The sequence below is a fragment of the Cyanistes caeruleus genome, unplaced genomic scaffold (assembly GCF_971803275.1).
Source record: "Cyanistes caeruleus unplaced genomic scaffold, bCyaCae1.hap1.1 HAP1_SCAFFOLD_221, whole genome shotgun sequence".
NCBI lineage: Eukaryota > Metazoa > Chordata > Aves > Passeriformes > Paridae > Cyanistes > Cyanistes caeruleus.
The window spans coordinates 93,515-109,962 of NW_028256004.1; positions in this window are offsets into that span (position 1 = coordinate 93,515).

Below are 16,448 nucleotides of genomic sequence, written 5' to 3' on the forward strand. Positions count from 1 at the left end.
TGGTTGCGGCATCTTCTTGCAGGAGCGGGCCTTCACAGAGTTTGCCAGTGAGCCCAGAGCGCGGGCCCTGCTCCCAGTGCCAGGCACTGCACGGCCCCATTCCCTCCTGGGCCGCGGGGTGCGGCATTCAGCCGGCTGCCGGCTGCCCTGTGGCACGGGGCAGGTGCTGTGCCCCAGGAGCCGGCTGCCGGCCCTGCCGACAGAAAGGGGCTGCAAAAGCCGGGCCCCGCCTCCTCGGCTTGGCAGGCCCACAAGGCCTTGGGCTGCTCCGCTGGCATTCTCAGCCTTGCAGAATGGATTCTTGGCTTTGGCCCATTGTCAGGGGGAAGCAGGCAGGCCTTGGGGGGAAGTTGTGGCCACGGCTGCAGCCCCTGCCTCTGGCAGGAAACTGGCGCCAGGCTCTGGAAGGCAGCAGCCTGCGCCTGAGCAGCGCCGCCCGTCTCCCCTAGGAACACGCACGTACTGCCCGCCCGAGTGGATCGGCCTGCGCTGCTACCACGGCGATGGGGCGACCATCTGGTCCCTGGGCGTGCTGCTGTTGGAGATGGTGTGCGGGTTCCTGCCCTTCGAGAACGAGTGTGACACCGTGTTGGGGCAGCTCTTCTTCCCGCAGGAGGTCTCTCCAGGTTGGTACGCGGCCTGAAGCAGGCAGGCTTTGGCAGGTGGCACCGCACAGCCCAGCCCGGCCCTCCCGCAGCTGCGCGAGACGTCCATGTGCCCTCAAGGGCCGGCTGCAGCAGGTGGCCCGTGGCAGGCTGGGTGTGGCACGCTTGGCTGAAGGAGGGGACGCTTGTCCTGCCGTGCCGCTCTCCCGCCAAGGGCAGCTCCCAGCACACGCAGCGTGGCCCGGCTTCTGCAGGCGCCGGGAGCAGCTGGGCAGGAGCCTTCTGCAAGTGAGCGCCGCTTTCTGCCTTCTCTCCCCAGAGTGCCAACATCTGATCCGCTGGTGTTTGTCCAAGCACCCCATGGACCGGCCAGTGCTGGAGCAGATCTTCTACCACCCTTGGGTGCTGGGCGGGCATTTCTGATGCCTTGGCACAGCCTCTGCAGCACCCAGTTCCCGTGTCCCACGCAGGACTGAGGGCCCAGGAAATAAAACAACCCAAAACCCACTGCGGGCCTGGAAGTTTTGTCCTTGTTAGCAACTTCAGCTAAGGGAACCTCTGGGCAAAAGGGGTAATCAGAGTGTTCTCTTCAGCCTTTGTCAAGATTTTGGTGCCTTTCCTCCAGGTTGTCCCTCAAAATCAGAGGGGGGTGGAGCCTGCACCAGTCCCCCCAAATTGCTTGGAGGCAGAGACTTCTCCCAGGTCCCTCAAAACTGGAGGAGGATGGAGACAATCCCCGGGCCCCCCAAAATGAAGGGAGATAAATACCTGGCAACCTAAAATAAGTGATGGATGTAGCCCAGAGCATCCCCCAAGTCAGAGGGGGAAGAGGAGACTGCCAGCCCCCTCAAAGAGGAGGGGAATTGTGCTTGTGCCAGCCCCACAAATTGCAAGGGGACAGAGAACATCCCTGGCCTGGCAGATGGCAAAGAGCAGCCGGGGGATGCTGGGATGGTGACAATACTGGCACCCCCCAAATCAGAGAGGGACAAAGAGCCCGCACAGGCTTCCCAGAAGCATAAAGGGGGCAGCAAATATCCCCTGTCCCCCTAAGTTGGATGGGCACAGACACAAAAAGCCCCACAAAAAGAGCATGAGGAACCAAGAGCACTGCTGGCCCCACAAGGGTAAGGAGGATGGAGAAACTCCCCATCTGTCTTTGTTTTGGAAGACAGGTGTCAGCTAGGGAGGGCAGGGGCCTCCCCTGGAATGAAAATGTAGACCCCCTCCCTCTGAATTATTATAATTCTGAAATCAAGGGGCTTTCAAGCAGAGATCTGAGGATAGGAATAACAGCTCTTTATTAGAATTTATAACCAGGCAAACAAACAACAATAACTACAGCATTAGCAAGAAAACAGAACCAGGGGCCCCGTGACAGCTTTCTCGGCTGAGACGGGATGGAGGAGAGGCTTTGTTTCACAAACCCCCTCGGGCGGGCAATCCCGGTGCTCCTGCAGGGCTCTGAGGAACACTCAGCTGGAACAGCAGGGATGAGCTGAGATCCTGGGCCGGTGGCTGAGGTGGATCAGCAGCTCCGCGGCGGTGCCTGGCACTGCCACACGTCCCGTCAGGACAGGGGGTGTGAGGCCACCAACAAAGAGGCGAGGAGGAGAAGCAGCAGCAGCTCTTTGTGGGTGATGGTGAAATTCCCTTCTCCCCACCACAACAACTCTGCGCCCGAAGTGTCCTTCTCCAAAACTGAAGAAAGCCCACCAAACTGTTGCCACCCTCCTTTTTTTCCTGCCCCCTTCCCTCCTTGGTCCCGGCCAAACTCTTTGTCTTTTTTCAAGCACCCACCAAGTACCCACAGTTAGGTTTTACCCCAAACTAATGGGTAAAAATCCTATGGGCAAGCCAGAAATAAAAAAGAAAGACACCTAACCCCCAACAGTCCCTGAGACTGGGGCTTGGCTTTCCTCGTGGAGAGGTGCATCAAGGAAGGCTGCAGTGTGATGGAGACTGTGATGGGCTGGGAACTCACTGGGGGAAAGGAGGGAGCAGTTGTGAAGTAAAAGGCAGGTGGGGGACAGAACTGTTCAGAGAAGGGCTGAGCTACAGCTTGAGGAAGCTGAAAAATGTCATTTGGGGTCATCCCAGATGGATTTCATTTCAGAAGTTATGGAACAAGTTTAATTTTTGGGAGGTGTCATGTTTTCCCTTGGTGGTGGACACTGTGCAGACTTGAGCTGCATTTCCAAAATGCTCAAGTCTCTGCTGCAGGTCACAGCGTTTCTTCTTTGGCTGATCCCGGCCCAGTGCTGAGCCCAGCAGAGCCCTGGCAGAGCCCAGAGCAGCCTCAGCATCTGCAGAGCCCGGCTGCAAGGAGAGAAAGCAGAAACCGCCCTGTCGGCTCCTGTCCCCTTGTCCCAGCCAGCCGCGGTGCCCAGGCCATGCTGGCCGTGCTCAGAGCTGGGCCCAAAGCTGCCCATCACTGCTGCCTTGGGGAGCAGAGCAGGAGGGCAGGACATGTGCCCAGCCTGCAGCCAGCCACGGCAGATCCAGCCCCTCAGCAGCTGCCCAGAGCGGGATGCTCCTGTGCCCGCTGCCATCTCCCAAAAGCTCTTGTCCCAGCCATGCCAAGGAGATGAGGACCGACCTCACACCATCCGCTGCCACAAGAAAAGCTGGTCCCAAACCATGTCCTCAGTCTTCTCCAAGGGCACGGCCCATCCACGCCACAGCTGGTCCCAAGCACTTCCTGATCCAGACTGGACCCCACCTGGAACGCTTCCTTTAGAAAAACAAACAACAAATTAATGAAAATAGGTCACAGACAAAAAGAAGAAACAAGAAAAATGGTAAAAAAATCTTATGTCTGTCAGGAGCTTGAGGAAGGCCCAACGCCTACATTCTAGGGAAAAACCCACCCATGGGTGAGAGAAGCCCATGCTTTCTCCCTTTCCCCCTGCACTGTCCCCCAAAATCACGGTGATCCCAAAGCAAAGCAGGGGAGTGGAGCAGCCCAAGCCCTTCCTTGCCTGCACAGCAAAGCAGCCGTGCTCAGGTTCTGGAGTCCCACCTGTGCTCCTGCCATGGGGGTTTGTTTGTGTCGGGCTGGCTGCCCCAGCCCCAGCCCGGGGCACGGTGGGTGCTGGGGGCTGTTGGCAGGGCCAGGATCCCACTCCCATTTCGTCACCACCCCAGCCCACGTCCCCAGCCCTGCCAAAAACCAGCTGGGCAGCCACTGAGGAATCAGTTGCATCTGCCCCAGTGAAAGGGAAACCTTTGGTTCCCGGCCAATGCACAAATCTTGGAGCATCCCCCTGGGTCTGGACTTACCTGAAAATTCCCTGTGGAGCCTGGCTTTGAAGAAGGTGCCAGAATCAAAGTCCATCATCGCCAGATCCCGCTGGCCAGGTGGAGGAAGAGGTTGTCATCCTTGCTGTTGTCCTCCATGTCTCCAGCAGCAGCAGCAGCAGCCCCACCTGGTACAGCTTCTCCAGGGGCTCCTTCTTCCCTGGGGTGACACCAGGCTGTCACGGTTCTGCCCAGGGCCCGGCTGTCAGTGAAGCAGGACAAGCAAAACCAGCTCAGATGGTGCCCACCAGTGCTGGGCAGAGCAGCTCAGCTCCAGCACAAGGGCTGTGTGCTCCCATTCCATGACCGCAGTGCAGTGACACAGGCAGGACAAAAAAGTCTGGGTTTCTTTGCTGCTGATTGCCAGGGCATGTGTGGAGCTGTAACTTACCAGGTCCCTGCATCACTGTGCCTGTGGCTCTCTCCCTTCTTCTAGGGCTGATGAACATCCTGCATCCAGGGATCACAGGACAGGTCTTCTAATGAGGGCCTGTCCAAGGAGTTCAGGGATAAACACCACCTGATCAGAATCTGGCAGTCTGGGGAGAGAAACCACAAACCACTGGTCAGTTGGAGAAGGCTCCTGTCGGCTTTGCCCCACTATTCTCGTGCCCAGGCCACGCTGGATGTGCTCAGAGCTGGGCCTAAACTTTCCCATCAATTCTTTGTTTTGGAGGAGAGCAGGAGAGCAGGACATGTGCCACCTCCTCAGCAGCTGCCAGAGCGGGATGCTCACGAGCCCGCTGCTGTCTCCCAGCACTGGTGTTCCCCCCGTGCCCAGAGATGAGGATCCACCTTGGGAGAGCCGTTGTGGCAGCGGGAGCTGGCCCCATCTGATGTTCCTGCCCCTCCTGAAAGGGTGCTCCCCGCAGACCATCTCGTGCAGCAGGATGCCCAGGGACCAGACGGTCGCTGCCTCGCCATGGTACCAGCCGAAGTCGTTCCATTCCGGGGGGCTGTATGACGGTGTTCCTATGGAATATGGATGGAGCTCATCAGGGGGATGCTGCTGCTCCCAGAGCCTGGCCCCAGCATCCCTGGGCATGTGGGGGCTGCCCCAGTGGCACACGGGGTGACCTGCTGCCCTCTCACCAGCACCTGGGACTTGGGTACAAACCTGGGGTTGGAAAAGAAGCCACTGGTGCTGGAAGAGGGCAGCGGAAACCCTGGCAAGGCCCGACCATGACACACAAAGGGAAATACCCACTCAGTGCTGGGGAAAAACCATACCCACATCCTCCCTGCTGGCATTGCCCAAAAAATATCTTGAACCAAGGCAAACCAGGTGAGCAGAGCAGTCCAAGCCCATTCTCACCTGCACACCAAACCAGCTGGTGCACAGGTTCTGCCTCCCCCTCTCTGCTACCCCCACCCATGGGGGATTTTGTCAGGCTGGCTGCCCCATCCCCAGCCCCAGTCCTGGGAGAATCCCTGCTGCCACACCCAGGTTGGGCCAGGAGATGCCAGGACCAGGATCACCACCCCTGTGTGGGCTCACCTGCAAATTGAGTGCAGGCTGTGTCCTGCAGGTAGGTGCCACAGCCGAAGTCAATCAGTTTTGCCTCGCCGGTGTCCAGGTCTACCAAGACGTTCTCAGGTTTGATATCTCGGTGCAGGACCCCGCAGCTGGTGCAGTGCCGCACGGCCGCCAGCACCTGCTGGAACAGCTCCCGCGCCTCTTCCTCGGACAGGAACCTCCGTGCCCGAATGAAACGCCGCAGGTCCTGACACCGCTCCGGGCGCTCCAGCACCATCACGATGGTGTTGGGGAGCTCAAACCATTCCAGCAGCTGCACCACACCGGGGAAGCCTGTGGACACCTTGTCCAGCAGCACTATCTCCAGGGGTGCGCTGGTGCCGTCGGGCTGCGGGAGGAGCACGGTGCCGTCAGTGGGGCTGAGGCCGTGCCAGGGCTCGGGAAGCCCTCAGCCAGCCCGGGATGCTCTGTGCCCTCCGCTGGCCCCACGCCCGCTCTCCCTGCAGGTGTCCTGGCGGCTCCCACCCTGCCGGGCCCCGGCTCATCCCCGCCCGGCACGGCCCGGCTTCTGCCGCTGGCCCCGCTCACTCACCAGCTCGCCCCAGTGCCGGACGCGGTTCCGTGGCACCTTTTTGATGGCCACCTGCAAGCCAAAGGGAACAGCGGATTCAGCTCACCGCCCACCGTGTCCAGCCCCATCCTCCTCCTCCGCCCCCTCCTCCTCCTCCGCCCGCCGCCGGCCCCTCTGCTCACCGGGAGTCCGTCCGAGAGCCGAGTGGCCGCAAAAACTCTGCCAAAGCCGCCGCGCCCCAGCAGTGAACCCACTCGGTAGCGCTGCTGCAGGGCCTGCTGCGCCTTCCCTGGGGAAGAGACGCGGCCGTCAGTGCTCGGCCCGGGGCCAGGAACGGCCCCCGAGCGCTCCCCGAGCTCCCCGGGCCGGGCACCCGCAGGCGTTCCCTCATTGGAACGCGACAGCGGCGGAGCTCGGGCCGGGGAAGCCGCAGCGGAGGCGGCGGCAGCGGCCGCACCGCCTGTGTCCTCCGCGGGCCCCGGGAGGAGCCGGGGCCGGGGCCGGGGCCGGGGCCGGGGCCGGGGCCGGGGCCGGGGCCGGGGCCGGGGCCGGGGTCGGGGTCGGGGTCGGGGTCGGGCCAGGCGGAGCCAAAGGGCAGCGATGCCGCCCCAGCCCCTGGCAATGATGCCCGCCCAGCAGCGCCAGCGCCAGCACAGCCAGAGCTGGGCGGAGGCGAGACCGCGGAGGGACGGGGCCGGGGCCGGGCTGGGGGCATGGCCCGGGTGGGCAGGGGGAGAGGGAAACTGGAAAAGAAGGGGACACAGGAAAAGGGAGATCAGGAGAGGATCCGGGACAGTGGGAGAGGGAGAGGAGACACAGAAATGGATTAATTCTCTCCTTTAGCCGCTGCCGCCGCTGCCGCTGCAACTGAAGCACCGGGGCCGTTTGTCCCCGTGTCCGTTTGTCCGTTGCCCGCTCGGCCCCGCCCCGAGCCCCGCGCTCCCCGGGCAGCCCCTGAGCCTGGCCAAACACGGCAACTTTGCCCTGCTGAGCCAAGAGCCAGAGTCTGGACTCCTGCACAGGGCCACAGCAATGCCCTTGGCTGCTGCTGTGCCTTGTCCCTGCTGAGGCTCAGACACCGTCTGAGCACATTCCCTGAATGCAGAATTTGTACCTGAGCCAAGCACTGCACTTGTGTCTCCAGCATTGCTTTCCAAGGAAAACAGGGCAAGGCAAACTGGCTATAGCTCAGGGTATTTTACAGTGTCTAAAACTTGCCAAGTCTCAAATCTTAGAGGTGAGAGCCATTTGGAATGAATGCGATGGAGAAACAGTGCAAGATGGAAAAGGAGAACATAAAAATAAATAGAGAAAAATAGAGAAAAACATATTGTTTGTTTCTTTGGATTTTATTTTAATTTCTTAAAAAAGCTGTTTCAATTTTCCCAGAATCTTCTCCCCAGCCCCATCTGTTCTTTCCAAAAACCTGTCCTGGAGAACAAGGCGCAGCTCCTGTCACAAGATGTGCCCCCAGCTGCAGCTTCTCTTGGCTTCCCACACTGTGAGTGCAGCACAACTCTTGCAGCAAAGCAGGACAAATGTTTGAAGAACTTGACAACTTGTTCTTTCTTTTCCTTGTGCACAGGGGAGTTGTGCCATTGGTGAGGTTTTCATTGTTCCTCTTCTACCCAAAGAAAACATGATGGGCTACCAGGAATTGTTGGGGAATACAAGCCTGGCTGAATGTGGAGAAAGAATCTCCAGAGCCTGCAGCCAGCAGTGGAGAGCTCATCATTCCAACAGCCCCATGGACATCTGGAAAGTGATCTGGAACATGAAGATGGGCTGACAGAGGGAGTTTGTTTCTGTGTTCAGTTGAGATGATTCTACATCTCTTGCACTGGGAGAAATCAAGAGCACAATCAGTTGATGATAAGCAGCAGAACATGATAAGCTGGAGCTCTCAGTGGGTGAGAGAAAGAATGTGAAAAGGAGAAATGCAGGGAATGACTTGGTGAACTTTGTGTGTAAGAAGGGTCATTTTTTCCTAATAATTCCCAGTTCATTCCCTTTGCTTTTACCCTTTTAACAAGGCAAATTGCATCTCAGATTCCCCAGGAAATGAGAACCCTGAGCTTGTGGAGCTGCCTGAAAGGTGCCCTGTTCCTTTTTCTGCTGCTGCTCAGAAGAAACAATGAAGCGAGTTGGGAAGTTCTGGTTTTTCTTTCTCCTGGTGGATTTTTTCATTTTATTTGCCACTGCAGAGGCAATTTCTGTGATGGCCTCTGTCAGTTGATTCTATTTCAGCAGCAGCAGCAGCAGCAACAGGGCTGTGTTTGAGCACTGCAAATGTGACCTGTGTGGCTTTAATTCTCCTCGACTTAGTGCTGACGGACTTGGGAGCATTTTGATCTCTAGTGATCATGATGCCTGAAACAAAAATCCTGAGTTCCCCGTGACAAAAGCACAGTGGGTAGCACTGATTGAAAGAGGCAATTGCAGCTGTACTGCTAAAATTCAGGTGGCAAGCAGAAGAGGGGCAAGAGCAGCCGGGATCTACAATTCCCTAGACAAATGTAGATTAAATAATTTTGTGGGACTTTTCTGGAATTTGGTGGGATGTTTCAGGAATTTTTTTTGGGATTTTTGTGGAATTTAGTGGAAATTTGAGGATATTTTGTGGGATTTTTCTGGAATTTGTTGGGGGTTTAAGAAGATTGAGGGATTTTTTTTTAATTTTTTGCAATTTCATGGGATTTTTTTTGAGTTTTATGGGATTTTGCAAAAGTTTAAATAATTTTGTGGGATCATTCTGGAATCTTGAAGGATTTTGAGGAGACTTGAAGAATTTTGAGGTATTTTCTTCGATTTTGTGGTAATTTGTTTAGATTTTGTGGGATATTTCTGGAATTTGGTGGGGTTTTCAGAACATTTAGGGAATTGTATGGGATTTTTCTGAATTTTCTGGGATTTTTCTTGATTTTTGAGGGATTTTGTGGAGAGTGGAAGAATTATGAGTGATTTTTCTTAGCTTCTTTAGAATTTTGTGGAAATTTGGTGGGATGTTTCTGGAATTTGCTGGGGTTTTGAGAACATTTAGGGAATTGTGTGGTATTTTTCTGTAATTTGGTGGGATTTTTCTTGAATTTTGTAGGCTATTGAGGAGATTTTGTGGGAGATTTGTGGAATTTTGTGGGCTTTTGCAGAGAAATGAAGAATTTTGAGGTATTAGATTTTGTGGAAATTTGTTTACATTTTGTGGGATGTTTCAGGAATTTGTTGGTCTTTTGAGGAGATTGCTGCAATTCTGTGAGATTTTCCTTGAATTTTGTGGGTTTTTGTGGAGACTTGAAGAATTATGAGGGATTTTTCTTAGCTTCTTTGGAATTTTGTGGAGATTTGGTGGGATGTTTCTGCAATTTGGTAGGGTTTGGGGAAGATTTAGGGAATTTAGTGAGATTTTTTTCTGGAAATTTGAGGGATTTTGAGGAGACTTGAAGAATTTGGTGGGATTTTTCTGAAATTTTGTGGAATTTTGTGGGATTTTTTTGTACTGTTGTGACATTTTCTGGTATTTTGTGGGCTTTTGAGGAGATTTGAAGAATTGTGAGGGGTTTTTCTTAGATTTTGTGGAAATTTGTGGGGATTTTGAGGGATGTTACTGGAATTTGGTGGGGTTTTGAGAACATTTCGGGAATTGTATGGGATTTTTCTGCAATTTTGTGGGATTTTTCTTGAATTTTGTTGGATATTGAGGAGATTTTTTGGGAGTTTTTTTGAATTTTGAGGGATTTTGTGGAGACTTGAAGAATTTTGTGGGATTTTTCTTAGCTTCTTTGGAATTCTTTGGAGATTTGGTGGGCTGTTTCTGGAATTTGGTAGGGTTTTCAGAACATTTAAGGAATTGTATGGGATTTTTCTGAAATTTTGTGTGACTTTTCTTGAATTTTGTAGGATATTGGGGTGATTTTGTGGGAGTTTTGTAGAATCTTGCGGGATTTTGAGGAGACTTGAAGAATTGTGAGGGTTTTTTCTGAAATTTTGTGGAAATATGTGGCGATTTGGTGGGATGTTTGTGGAATTTTGTGGGATTTTTTTGTAATGTTGTGGAATTTTCGGGTATTTTGTGGGATTTTGAGGAGACTTGAAGAATTGTGAGAGATTTTTCTTAGATTTTGTGGAAATTTGTGGCGATTTTGTGGGATGTTTCTGGAATTTGGTGGGGTTTTGAGAACATTTAGGGAATTGTATGGGATTTTTCTGAAATTTCCAGGGATTTTTCTTGAATTTGGTAGGATATTGGGGTGATTTTGTGGGAGTTTTGTGGAATTTTGAGGGATTTTGAGGAGACATGCAGGATTTTGAGGAATTCTCTTAGATTTTGTGGAAATGTGTGGGGATTTTGTGGGACGTTTCTGGAATTTGGTAGGGTTTTGGGAAGATGTGGGGAAGTTTTTGAGATTTTTTTCTGGAAATTTGAGGGATTTTGAGGGGACTTGAAGAATTGTAAGGGATTTTTCTTAGATTTTGTAGAATTTTGTGGAGATTTGGTGGGATGTTTCTGGAATTTTCTGGGGTTTTGAGAACATTTAATGAATTTTGTTGGATTTTTCTTGAATTTTGCAGGATATTGGGGAGATTTTGTAGGAGTTTTGTGGAAATTTAAGGGATTTTCCGGAGACCTGAAGGATTATTAGGTATTTTTTTAGATTTTGTGGAAATTTGTGGGGATTTTGTGAGATGTTTCTGGAATTTGCTGGTGTTTTGAGAACATTTAGGGAATTGTGTGGGATTTTTCTGTAATTTTGTCAGATTTTTCTTGAATTTTGCAGGATATTGAGGAGATTTTGTGGGAGTTGTGTGGTATCTTGCGGGATTTTGAGGAGACTTGAAGAATTTTGTGGGATTTTTCTGAAATTTTGTGGAAATGTGTGGCAATTTGGTGGGATGTTTGTGGAATTTTGTGGGATTTTTTTGTACTGTTGTGGAATTTTCTGGTATTTTTTGGTATTTTGAGGAGACTTGAAGAATTGTGAGAGATTTTTCTTAGTGTTTGTGCTATTTTGTGGAGATTTGGTGGGATGTTTCTGGAATTTGCTGGGGTTTTTCAAACATTTAATGATTTGTGTGGGATTTTTCTGCAATTTGTTGGGTTTTTTCTTGAATTTTGTAGGATACTGAGGAGATTTTTGTGGGAATTTTGTGGAATTTTGATGGGTTTTTGAGGAGACACGAAAGATTTTGAGGTATTTTCTTAGGTTTTGTGGAAATTTGTGGGGTTTTGTTGGCTGTTACTGGAATTTGTGTGGTTTTGAGAAGCTTTCTGCAGTTTTGTTGGAGTCTTTTCTGGAATTTGGTGGGATTTTCTGGAGACTTGAAGAATTATGAGGTATTTTCTTAGGTTATGTGGGAATTTATGGTTACTTGGTGGGATGTTTCTGGAATTTGGTGGGATTTTGAGAAGCTTTCTGCAGTTTTATTGGAGATTTTCTGGAATTTTTTGAGATTTTTAGGAGACTTGAAGTATTATGAGGGATTTTTCTTAAATTTTGAGCTATTTTATGGATATTTGGTGCTATGTTTCTGGAATTTGGTGGGGTTTTGTGAGCATTTAATGATTTGTGTGGGATTTTTCTGCAATTTTGTGGGATTTTTCTTGAATTTGGTAGGATATTGAGGAGATTTTGTGGGAGTTTTGTGGAATTTTGAGGGATTTTGAGGAGACATGAAGGATTTTGAGGAATTTTCTTAGGTTTTGAGGAAATTTCTTGTGGTTTTGTGGGATGTTACTTGAATTTCGTGGGGTTTTGAGAAGCTTTCTGCAATTTTGTTGGAATTTTTTCTGGTATTTTGTGGGACTTTTAGGAGACTTGAAGAATGATGAGGGATTTTTCCTAGATTTTTTGAATTTTGTGGAGATTTGGTGGGATGTTTCTGGAATTTCCTGGGGTTTTCAGAACCTTTAATGAATTGTGTGGTATTTCTCTGCAATTTGGTGGGGTTTTTCTTGAATTTTGTAGGACATTGAGATTTTGTGGGATTTTTGTACAATTTTGAAGGATTTTGAGGTGACGTAGAATTTTGTAATATTTTCTTTGATTTTTTGGAAATTTGTGGGGATTTTGTGGGATATTACTGGAATTGGGTGGGGTTTTGAGAACTTTTAGGGAATTGTATGGGGGTTTTCTGCAATTTTGTGGGATTTTTCTTTAATATTGTTGGATATTGAGGAGATTTTTTGGGAGTTTTGTGAAATTTCTGTGGATTTTGAGGAGACATGAAGGATTTTGAGGTATTTTCTTAGATTTTGTGGAAATTTCTGGGGATTTTGTGGGATGTTACTGGAATTTGGTGGGGTTTTGAGAAGATTTCTGCAGTTTGGTGAGATTTTTCTTGAATTTTGTGGTATTTGGAGCAAACTTGAAGAATTGTGAGGGATGTTTCTTAGATTTTGTGGAACTTTGTTGTTGCTATATTTTATATATTAGTAAAGGCCTGTATGCACAAACCAGCCTTTAAAATAAGTCATGATATTAAGGGCTAAAATCCTTGAAACTTGCCTGCAGGAGAGAGAGTAAAGCAAAACAATATCCTTGTGTACAAGGATAAGAATGTAAACCTGTGTGTGTTAGCCAATAGTAGCTTGCTCTGCCCGCAGACCCTGTAGAACCCTATAAAAGGTGTGTTAATAATAGAAATAAACGGCATTCACAATTAGTTCTGTGAAGACTGGTGAACAGCTCGGGGGTCTTTCAACATCTGGCGCTCCGACCAAGGACACCCCTGCGGGCAGAGGGGCTTTGGAGTCAGCGGAGTGGATCTGGGCATTAGACGTCGCGGGCTTGGATCGGCACCGGATAGGCAGCCTGAGTGCGGTGAAACGCTGAGCGGTAGGACGTGGAAAGTCAGGCTGCTGGGGGGGGCCCAGGAAGGCAAGGGCGTGGTAGAAGGGTCGCAACCTTCCCCCTTGCGGGTGGCCGTCAGCATGGAGGCAGAGTTTGCGGCGGTTAAAAAACTGCTTCTCTGCATCCTCGTTAAACGAGGCGAAGCAGCCCAGGAAAAGGATCTGGATATGCTCATTATATGGGCTAATTGTCATGGGCATTTGCAGTGCTCACACTGCTTTTTGCGGTGCAAGAACGGACTGATATGTCGGCTCTGATATGGGAAACGGCAATTAATTAGTACCTTAAAAGACAGAAAAGTGAGATATGCTGAGGCTGTGAGCCCCGTAATTCTACCTGCGTCACAGCGGCAGATGCCTTTACCTCCCACTGCTGGACAAGCACTCCTATCTATGCTGCCCATGGAGAGAGGGAGGGAGAGTCAAAGAGAAGAAAATAAAGAAAAAAAAAAAAAAAAAAAAAAGTTCCACAGCGAACGCTGAAACAACGAACAGAATCTGTTCAGTTATGGCAGGATGTGATACATCCAGAAATATTTGCTTCATTTTTGAAGTCACTTTTAGCATTACAATCTTATTAAAGTTCCATCTTTACCACCCTGGAAGAAAAGAAGCCAAATTTAGATTGGTTTCCACCTGAACCAGGGGGACATGGGGGAGCACAGAGGTGGGCTCTGTGAGAACAAAGGCACCCTGGGGGCAGAAGCAGCGCAAGAAAAGTTCCAAGGCCACGCTGATAAGCTGCAATGATCGCTGCTGTCAGCACCTGGCCATGAGAGACTTTTCGTGTAACATCGCCTGCTCTTGTAAAATCGTGCCCTTTTTTCCTCTATCGGCAAACAACAAGAGAGATTGAGAGAAAAAACTGCATTTGTTAAAGTTAACTTTGTGAGGTTTTCTTTTCCTTTCTCTCCCTTTTCCTCGCTGCAAGAGTATGTAGAGAATGTGAAGGAAGATAAGAGCAGAGCTGCAGCAGCAGCAGCAGGGTGGGCAGCTCACCCCCCTGCTCCCTCTCTAAGAAGAAGCACCCAGATAATACCCAGTTTGTTAAAAAGTCATAATTTATTGGGTTTTCAAAATGTTTTTATATGCCATTGTAGAGTTAATTTTGTGTTTTAAGTAATTATGAGTTTATGCAATTGCAGTTTTTAAGATTTTACTAGAGAAGTTACTGTGATTCTTTGAACATTTAAGAAAAAAAAAAAAAAAAAAAAAAAGAGAGAGAAAAAGTGTTTAACAGAAGTTGCCTTGCAATAATTGGTTTTAGAACCCAAGGTTAAAACATGGTATGATTTACAGCTTCTAGGAAAACCTTCCAATTAATGTTATCTACAGAAGAGATTTATGGTTTAAAAAATAATTAGTTAAGCGAACTTTACTGTACAAGACAAAGTTAAGTTAAAGTATATATTATCTATTTGCTTGTTTTTTCCACAATTTTAATAAGGTAATTTTAATGTGAGTTCTTTTGTTATATAAAACACATATACCAATTTGGATTTTGGACTTTAGTTTAGAAATTGGACTTGATGTTTCTGAAAAGTGCTACAAAAGCTGGATGGCAACTTGCCAAATCCTGTGTTGTTGTGGTTTTTCTCTAGAAAAACAGCACTTTCAAATCCTAACCAATTTAAGCATATACTAGGCAAATAAGTATTTTTAGTAACATTTGCAGTTATTATGAGTTATTCTCAAAGCTAGATGACATAGAATTGTGATGTATTTGTTACATTCTTATAATCTTTATAGTGAATTCATGTTACTGTTATATTGTGTTTAAAAAGTATATATCAAACTTTTAGTTGCTTTTTGTACTAACAGAATAATATTAAGTTATGTTTTTATTTAATATAGATTGTTAATAGAATTAAGGATAGTTAAGTTTTATAATCTTTAGGCTTGAATGTTTTTATTTAATATAGATTAAGTGTTAATAGAATTAAGGATAGTTAAGTTTTATAATGTTTAGGCTTAAATGTTTTTAAGTTAAGTTTTCTAACTTAGATATTTTTTTAAGGTTAAGTTTGTTATTTTCTTTTATCATATATAATTATTGTTAGGTTTAAATATTGTTTAATTTAAATTGTTTTATGTTTTATTGGAGACACTTGTTTAAACTGCAAAGTATAGTTATTTTCCTAGAGATATGAAGACAGCCACAACTGAAACAGCTGTGATGGAACACTGGTGAACACCTGCTTGTGGATAGAAGGGAATGCAGTCTGTGACACCCTTGACTTCATCAGGGGTTCTATTGGTTGTTGCAATCTCTGCAGTTTTGTTTGTTATAGCTTTCATATTTTTCAGCGTTTCCAGAATTTTAAGAAGATGTATCATTGCTGAGGATCAGCTGCCCTGGGAGAGGCTTCAGATTAAACCAACTGCTGCATGGTTTAATTGGTCTGGTACCCGAGGCTTCTGATCATTTGATTTGTACAAATGCATTTTAACAGTTTGCTGTGCTGTAAGCATCTCCTAGCTGCTGCTATTGAGAACCTTGTTCTAGAAATGAGTTAAGAGGCATCTTTCCAGTTTAAAGCCAGGCCCTGGCCAAGCCTTGACTTTACCTGGAGGGAACGTTTGCCATCAGATCCAGATGTTTTCTGTCCCAAATCAGTATTTGAGTCACTTTTTGACTCAGCAATTTGACCCTGTTGATATGACAGCTGGATCAATTTTGAAGTGGGCTTGGAGAATCATTTCCGGAGGTGATTACCCAATCCTTCACTGATTGTTTTGTTTCTGTTTGTTTGCTAACTATGGGATGCTGGTGCAGTGTTTTAGTAATTAATAGTAGTTTTATATTACATATGTTATTAATAATGTTTATGATTTAATTGATTTTTAACCGGTATAAGTTCTTATTAATTGTGTATATGGTTTTGTGTTGCTGTTGATGTTTATAACAGAAGTACATCTCATTTTTTTTTTTTTTTTTAAGAAAACGGGGGAAATGGATGCCCTAAAAACATTTGATTAGTGTAATTCATTAACTTCAAGGAGAGAAGTGCCTGTGTTTTGTTGGCAGGTTCAAAAAGGTCACCTGTCCATCTGACCAGACTGTCTACCTCTGAACACATGAGATCCAGTGAACAGAGAAGTCACCACACAGCCTTGGTACTCCAGACATGGATCAGAAGTGGACCTGTCAGGACACAGTTGTGTCTGAACACTACACAGACAGTTGCCAACAGAACTTTTATGTCGTTACTATGATGTTATGTCTCTACCAATTTTTCAGGTATCCTTTGTTTCAAGATTTAGAAGGATCTGAAGAACAACTTGAACATCAAAACCCTCAGTCACCGACCAGCTGCCAGCTGACATCATGGGAGCAGTGAACGTTCCAGGACTGAATCGTGTTAGAGAAATTCTGTAGAAGATCTAAGAAGTGTAGAGACTCCATTTAACTGTATATAAAGCAAATTGTAGTTGTGTGTTTACCCTTTCAGCAAATTGCTTTCACGCTTAGACTACATATATACCAGAGCACGTGTGTTAAAAGTAGTTATATAATAGGTTAAGATAAAGAGTTTAGCCTGTGTAGTAATTGTTGTTAGGATAAAGTATAAGTATTCCCCCTTCAAGAGCTAGTGTAAGCATCTTTGAAAGTTCATTTAACGATTGGAGTTTTAGCTGTAAGTTTGCGAA